At 43.4% G+C, this 7881-nt stretch overlaps 1 long non-coding RNA gene across 1 annotated transcript in view; it reads right to left on the reverse strand.

Moving 5' to 3' along the window:
- Positions 1-7678, reverse strand: part of LOC117024487 (uncharacterized) — an 84945-nt gene extending 77267 nt beyond the window's left edge. The window contains exon 1 of the long non-coding RNA XR_004423463.1: positions 7320-7678. This is a non-coding gene — a long non-coding RNA (uncharacterized LOC117024487). The remainder of the gene's footprint in view (positions 1-7319) is intronic.
- Positions 7679-7881: the final 203 nt, after the last annotated feature.

A 7881-nucleotide genomic window follows, 5' to 3' on the forward strand; every position in this document is an offset into this window, starting at 1 on the left:
GTACAAACCCTTTCAAGTCCTATTCTGTTGTGTGATCCACACCTCACATATGAATTACTTTCTAAACTTGGTTGAGCAAGACAGTTCATGACATTAAGATCTCAAACGCTATTTTCCAGTTATTTCTTTCTGAAGTCATGTCTATAGTCAAAGTGAGGAGGAAACAATTTACCACAAAATTCATTTGAGAGGAAGGAAGGGAGAGAGGAAGGGAAAGATGGAAAGGGGGAGAGGCGGAAAGATTTTTTACTAATTGAATACTTTATTGAACACATACAATACCAAACAAATGTATTCAAATGCTTTCTAAAAACCAATATTAAAGGCCTTTCTACTCAGTCTAATAAAGGTAGATATGCTAATTTAACATAACTGTCTGATTTTATAAAGCACTTATGTCTTTTAGTCCACACGTGTATTATTAAATGATAGAGAATATCTAATACACCAATTTCTATAAAACTAGGAAATAAATTTCTAAGAAAGGAAGATTTTATAGACCCCATCTTTTATACCCAACCCCAACAAAGGAAAGGGGAGGGAGGGAGTGAGGGAGGAAGAGAGAGGAAGGAAGGTAGAGAGGGCAGGAGGGAGGAAGAAAGGAAAGAAAATGAATTTCTGCTTTGTCCATTTTCCCTCCATTTTGATTCTGCTTGTGCTGACTTGGCCTCATAGCTCCTCTCTGCTGAATCCAAACATTCACATTTCTGTGTCTCTCCAATGATGGGCTCTCTTTCCTAAGGCTCCTAAATTCTACAAGTTAAGCACAGCCAGATACATGTCATAAGATGAAAACCATCACGCCTAAGATACTTCTGGATCTCCAGGAAGCTGGCACAGAAAAAGACAGAAGGTGGCTTGAAGTCTAAACCCACGTGTCGTTGTCATGAAATTGTTGTGAAGCTCACTCACTGAAAAGGATCTGCTCCCTTTTATACCGACCTCAAAGCAACAGCTCATTAATGTGGCATCACGATGAGCCATGCGAGTGGCAGACACCGTGCCAACTTGGGGTACTGTTTTATATTCAGCTAATGTACACTTAATTTAGTTTCTTGGGATTAGAATGTTTCAATATTGTCTTATAAAAATATTCCATTCTGGCTCTCACGTAGTGCATTGGTTTAGAAAAGCTGCAAAGTTTCAGCTGCCAGTTTCTCTTGCATTCCTGTTTTTGTCTGTAATTTCTAAAGACTAGTAAGTAGACATGGCACTTTACAAATACACAAAGACAAGGGCCTGGCCTTCGGTCAGAAAAACACAACCCAAATGAAAATAAGCCAAGCAGAAGCAGTAACAGACAGTTTGGAGGGGGGAGGGCATTGGCTTTGGAAAGTGAAGTTTAAAGTATTTCTGTTTTTGTTTTTGTTTTGAGATGGGAGTGATTTGAAGGGAGGGGTCGGGCTGAGGCCGGAGGTTGTTCTGTGTTTAATCTATACAGGCTCTGGTTTCGGGAGGTCACTCAATCCAAAGCAAAGTTGTTCAAACTGACCCCTCCCCTAAAGAAACTGCTTTCTATGGCAGACAGCTCCTTTTTTTCCAATGGCTTTGTGGCTGACCTCAGCTCCCCAGACAAGTGTAGGCTTAAATAAGATAATTGCTTTCTAAGGCAATGTGCCTCCCTTGTAGAAAAGCTTCTTGAACACAGAGCACACCTCTACGGGAAGGAGACCACACCTGAAGTCACGTCCCTAATTGTTTGTTTTATTTGCCTTCATCAGAAAGCTCTACCCAAGGCACCACTCAAAAGTCAGGCATTTAACTTCCTAGAAACAAGCCAGCTACCTGGCACTGTGGCATAGTCAGTTAATCCAAGACACATTTTTATGCAAACCTCAAGTTATAACCCACATATGGTGGCAGATCATTATCCTAAGACTCTAAATTGAACCAGTTATATAGTTGGAGGTCGATCTATCATAATCTGGAAAAATTTTCTTTTTACTGGTCTATTTTAACAAGTGTAGGGAGGAAATAAAACTCAAAAAGCATAAACTGTTTTACATCCTGAATTGAACTTTGATAAAAATGGAAATACTCCAAAATAAAGAAATATTGGCAAAGGAGGAGGGAAAGATGCAAACAGAAATAAATGAAAAAATGTGGAAATAAAAAAGTTCTGGTACTGCTTTGACATTTCCTGATTTAATTAAGAGAAAATGGCAGGATACACAATTATGTAGTGATATGATCCCGAGAGAGAGAGAGAGAGAGAGAGAGAGAGAGAGAGAGAGAGAGAGAGAGAGAGAGAGAGAGAAAGACAGACAGAGGTCAAAGACTAAAATGAAATGGATCAAAATAGACTCCAATGATTATTCCTGGAAGTTGGGATTACAGGTAACTTTCCTTTTCTCTGTGGGCCTTTTTGTATTTTCCAAATGCCCTACAATGAGCATGATTTTTCTTTAACATAAAAAAAATAAGCAAAATATTTTTAAAAATTATTTCTGATTCAAAATGCAATGCTCTTTCACTCTGAGTCTCAGCACATGAGCTGATAGACTTCAGGGTTGATAAAGGCGGAGTTTCTGTGTGTGCTAGATCACCCCCGGCTGAGAGGACCAAGAAGTACACTATCCCACACATTTTGTATGCTGCTCACATGTAGGTATAAAGACTTTTCCATCCTAAACATATTTGAACAGTTCCAATGCCCCAGGCTGCAGTAATAGATGACAAAATGAAGTATTCTTTAGTGCTGACCTACTGCAAATCATTACCATTGCCATTAGTGGACACTGTCTGCAAGGTCAATTCCAACTGTCAGCGATGGTTGCTTTACACCTTATGTGTGCTACCTAATGTGAGCTTAACACAGTGGCAGCCGGTGTGCTGTGTGGAGGCCAGGCTTACCCTGGCTGTCGGCTCTAATTGTTTCAGGAGCCGTGATCTCTCAATTCTGGGCCATTCCAGTGCCTGGAAAAGCTAGTACTGGGAGAGTATGCAGAAATTTGCTCTGGCCATCTGGTTCTATCCACATCATGCAGTTGCTTGCAAAATGTCTTCTCTGTAGAACTTTCTATTTCGTTGACATTTATCCTTTGGATCTCTGTGTGGATAAAAGATACCCTCAGAAGTAGGCCCCAGATAGTTATCCTGGCCCACTGCCTAAATCTATTCTATTTGTTCCCCTACTTGAAAACCCTTAGAGGTTTTAGGGGAATAAGATCCTTTCCACACAAACGCAAATGTCTCAAGTAGGGTTATGAGCTGTCAGTCCTTCACACCTGAGCATAAACCCATTTAATCGAATGGCTTCCATTCTGAAATCTCGTCAGCTGGACTGAGAAATGGAAAATTTGATGAACTATAAAGAGAGCAAAGTGGCAGGCGGGGATGGAAGGATACAGCTTGAAGATTAAGGCAGCAGGTGGGCACTTTGACCCTGAGGCCTCCACTCTCCTCAAACCTTCTCTCCTCCCTCTGACTTTGCTTTCCTCCACCAACTCCATCAACTCTGCCGGCAATCCACCCTCCCAAGCTGCATTCACCCTCCACGGTCCTCCCCCTGGAGCTAAGTCCTCTCTGCCTGCTGGATCCCACCTCGGTTACCTTCCCACTGACCTCACTTGAGCTCCTCCTCTCTCTGTCCACAGCATCTTCAACCTCTCTCACTGACTACTTTAACCTGTTCTGTCACCCGAACAAAAACCCCCCTCCCGACTCCCGCACCCCACTCCAGCTTTGCTTCTGGGAAGAGCTGCCTGCACTCCTTGATTTCCATGTTCTCACCTTCCACTCTCTCCCCAATCTTCCTTTGTCTTCTGCTCACCTCCCCACTGTGAAACTGCGCTTGCCCAAATCTCCAGTGACACTGTGATGAAAACAATGGAAACTTCAATTCCTCGCTTATATGACCTCCCCAAAGCCCTTGACCTAGTGATCTTTTGCCACTATCTTGACTCTTTTCCTTGGCTCCTTTCCTACTCTCCCTGGGTGACTCAGTTCCCTCTTGCTATCCACATGCTGATAACTCTCATGTCTGTACTATCAGCCCAGACAGCCCTCCTGAGCTGTATGCCTACTGTCTACAGGACAACCTACATCTCACAGAGATGTCAAGCAACATTTCCAAAATGGAACTCATCACATTCTCCCTTCCCCACCACCCTGATGTCTCATGTCCCTGGGACTTTGTCCCTGCAGACTCCTCTGCTTGGAGACTGTTCCTCTTCCCCTTGACCCTCTGGCCCCTTCACCTGCCTAATTGTTATTCATCTTCTAGGTCTCATGTTAGATGTCACTTCCCCTGGGAAGCCTTCCTTGATACCTCAAGTCTGAGTCAGGTGCTCCTATGCTTTTTGAAAGCTCCCACTTGTGATTCTTTATTAAATCATCTATCTTTCCCAGTAATTTATTTGCTCCCTGAGGGCAAGGATCTTTCAATCATGTTCATTATATCCCTTGGCCCAGCATGATGTCTGGCACATAGGATGCTCAATAAAAAAAATTTATTTGAAAAAATAAAACAGCTCATTTCCAACACTCAGGCTGCCAGGAAAGGGGGGGGGGCTTCCCCTGTCTCGCCACCCTTCCCCCAGAGTCCTCCCTCATCCAGGTTCCATGACCCCGTGAGCCCCCTTTACCTCATTATTTGACCTAATCATGGGCTGTGCAGCCTGATAGGAGCCAATCCCAGCACTCTTTCCACCACGAATAACAAGTTTTTTTCTAGGAGAAAATGTATTCTTAAATCTAACATGGACTTTAAAATAAACTTTTGTAATTTTTTTTTCAAGTTGAAGACTATCTCTACCACATGTAAATATGGATTACTCAGCACAAATACATTCTAGGTTGGTTCTTCCAAGTAAAATAAATAACCTTGCCACAGGGTAATTCTTTAAAGCAATTTGGTTTATGTCTTAGTTTTTGTTTTCCTTTTTTGGAATCTAACTTTGCTAAAGGAAAATGTTCAATTCCAATATGGTCATTTCGAAATGCATTTTTAAAGTTCCAAAGGCTCAATAGTTTTTCCTTTTGCATTGGCTGGTTATGAAGATTTTATAAGTCCAAACACTTATTCTTTGATGCTTTAATTAATGCTTGTGGCTAAATGAGGGAAAAAAAAATATTTTAATGAGTTTGCATAAGTGACTCATATGATTTCCCCGACTAAAGCCACAGCACACAACACCCTGCACTGTAACGCATCTGTTTGTCTCTTTCAAAAAGTTTAGTACCAGACTTGAACAGCAAATCTGAAATTAACAGAGCTACACTCACCACCATGTTGGCAAAAGGTTTGTTCTGGGTCCTTTCTTCCTCGGCCACTATATCAAAGGATGACAGCTGTTTGTGAGATCCTGTTAAGTCGCAGCACACCTTTTTAAACCAGTGATGGGGACATCATGGTATCTCTTCAGCCAAAGAAAGGTATTCATTGTGGGAATAATAAGAGAAGCGTAAAGTAAATGGTGAGTTTAAGTGGTCAGTGAATAGACCATCATTTTGGCTCTGTGTGCAACTGTTGGTTAAGATTTGCCCTTGGTAGCATATGAATGCTCTTCCTCCCAATAGAACTTCCAAGAAAGTGCCTCATCACACTGATCAGATAACCAGGGCCTGTTAGCCCCAACCTTGGGGATGCTATAGGAATACTTTTTGTTTCTCCGTCATTTTTCATGCTCATTTCACACGGGCTTGCTTTTCAACTTCATTTTGTCTCTGGGGCATGTGGTGGGCATGTAAGTCAGAGGCTGGGACCTATTTCTCTGTGTCCTGGGATTTCCAGCCTCCATCCTATGGATCCTAATCAGAGGTTTCTCTTTAACCTCTACCATCTACTGATCATGAAGAAAGGGATCCTGGTCCCGTCATTCTTCTTGTCTTCTGCAGCACCCTGTACGGTACTGAGGGTGTATGAAGTGTCCCATCAATGTTTAAGTCATTGCTACTCAGTATTGTTCAGGGACCAGCAGTATTAGTCTCACTTGAGAGAGAGCTTGTGAGAAATCAAAATCCTCAGGCCTCGTGCTAAACCTGCTGAGATCGGGATCTCTGAGAGTGGGGCCGGGGAATCCATGTGTTGACAAGCTCGCTAGGTGATTCCTATACAGTATGAGAACCACTGTCTCAACGGACAACTGTGTGAATGAAGGGGCAGTGATGGGAGATTATCTGTGCTCCTTCCAGGGCCCAGACGAAGGGAATCAAACTTCCTGGCAGCCGGTGACAAAGCTCGCCTGGCTAAACAGGCAGCATCTCTGCCTGTGGGTCTAAACAGACAATTTTCTGAAATTGTCAGCAAAGATTAAGGACCATGCTTTACCAGCAGGGGGATTTCTCTTGAAAGTCCCAAAGTTGCTGTTTTTTTCTCCCACTGGGCCCCCTGCCCTATAACCACTTTGCAGCAACCAGTCTGATGCGCTCATTGTCTGGCAATGGCACCCCCTTGTCTCTGCCCTTGGCCCTGGGTGGGTTCCTGAACCTTCCGCCACCTAGAACTGACCCAACCTGCCCCCCACACCCTCCCACCCCCATACCCCCATCCAAGGCTTGGCTCTGCCAGTGGACAGATATTTATGGAGCACTTGCTACAGCACTTGATGGAGCTGTACCCCCTCCATCAAACCTCCTCTGCCCCCTGTTGCCTGTCCCCTGTGCAATCCTGTCTGGGTAACCACCTGACCCGCAGTAGGCACTCAGTCACTGAAACTCAGAAGCAATAGCTGAGGCCCCTTAGCAGTCTTTGCTCTAACAATTTTCAAAAGTATTTAGTAAAATAACCATATTAGAACATCCACACAAAAATGAGACAAAGCAGTATTCTACTGGTAGGAAAAAAATGTGTTTTGAAGTTAAAATGATGTTAAATTGTAGGCTAAGCAGTGAGTATAATAAGGCTATTTTTTTTTTATCCCTCAAATTGAAATTAGATGGATAAGAGCAGTCAGGTCTGCCTTTGTGTCCATTTTATTTCTGGAATGGTTGGTTGCACAATACTGAGAGGGGAAAATCCTCATTCACATAAGTAGTTGCACATGGTAATAGCTTGTGTGTGTTTTTTAAAGATAACTTTCCTTGCAACCTGGGGATACTCTTCCATTAGACAGATGGCAGGACAGCTTTGGCCAAGGTTTACTCACAGAGAGGTGTTTATGCGGCGTTATAATGAACATGTTGGCAGTCTTCAGTGTGTTAAAATTTGGCATATGTAATATTTGATTGAATCTATTTTTTATAAAGTTGGAAAAATATGTTAATGCAATTTAAATCAAATGTCTGTGGAAACTGTAAAAACCTTGCAACCCTCAGGGCTCTACAAAATACAGCACTTTACAGATGAGAGATCAAGACGAGAGAGTGAAGTCACTTACTCAGGTCCCATGGCTTTTTGGTGTCAGAGCTGGCTGCATCTCATGTCACCTGACTCCAGGTTTTCTTCTGTGTTTCACATGGATATCTGAGCCCCCCGTGTAAATTCCAAGTGCCTTTTGCTCAGGGCTGAATCTTCCAGAGCGGGAGCTCTGTTTTTCCTACTTAAATGAATTACAGAGTGGAATTTCCCCAGAGCCATCCCTCATCTTCAGCTGGAGGGTGCCAGGCAGGGAGAGCTGGGCAGGAATGAAGGTCCTAGGCGACTCTGCCTCTTCCTGGTGTCTGACCACGGGCTGGCACACACAGTCCTCTTAAAATAATACGGTTTTCCTTTCAGCAGCCAGGGTTTGGCACGCTCTCCGAGCTCTGCTCAGCTTTTCTCTCATCAGGCCTCGTCCCAGAAAGCACTTGCTCACGCAGATGAGCTGCATCTGGCATGCGCTCAATTTAGCCAACAAAGATATTATTCTAGCCATGTGGGGGGCAGGGAGGTGGGGCAGAGAGCTGGTGGGGAATTGGAGGAAGAGTAAATCTATCCAGGCGTCTACAGATCGCCTCAGA

The sequence above is a fragment of the Rhinolophus ferrumequinum genome, chromosome 7, assembly GCF_004115265.2.
Source record: "Rhinolophus ferrumequinum isolate MPI-CBG mRhiFer1 chromosome 7, mRhiFer1_v1.p, whole genome shotgun sequence".
Classification (NCBI taxonomy): Eukaryota; Metazoa; Chordata; class Mammalia; order Chiroptera; family Rhinolophidae; genus Rhinolophus; species Rhinolophus ferrumequinum.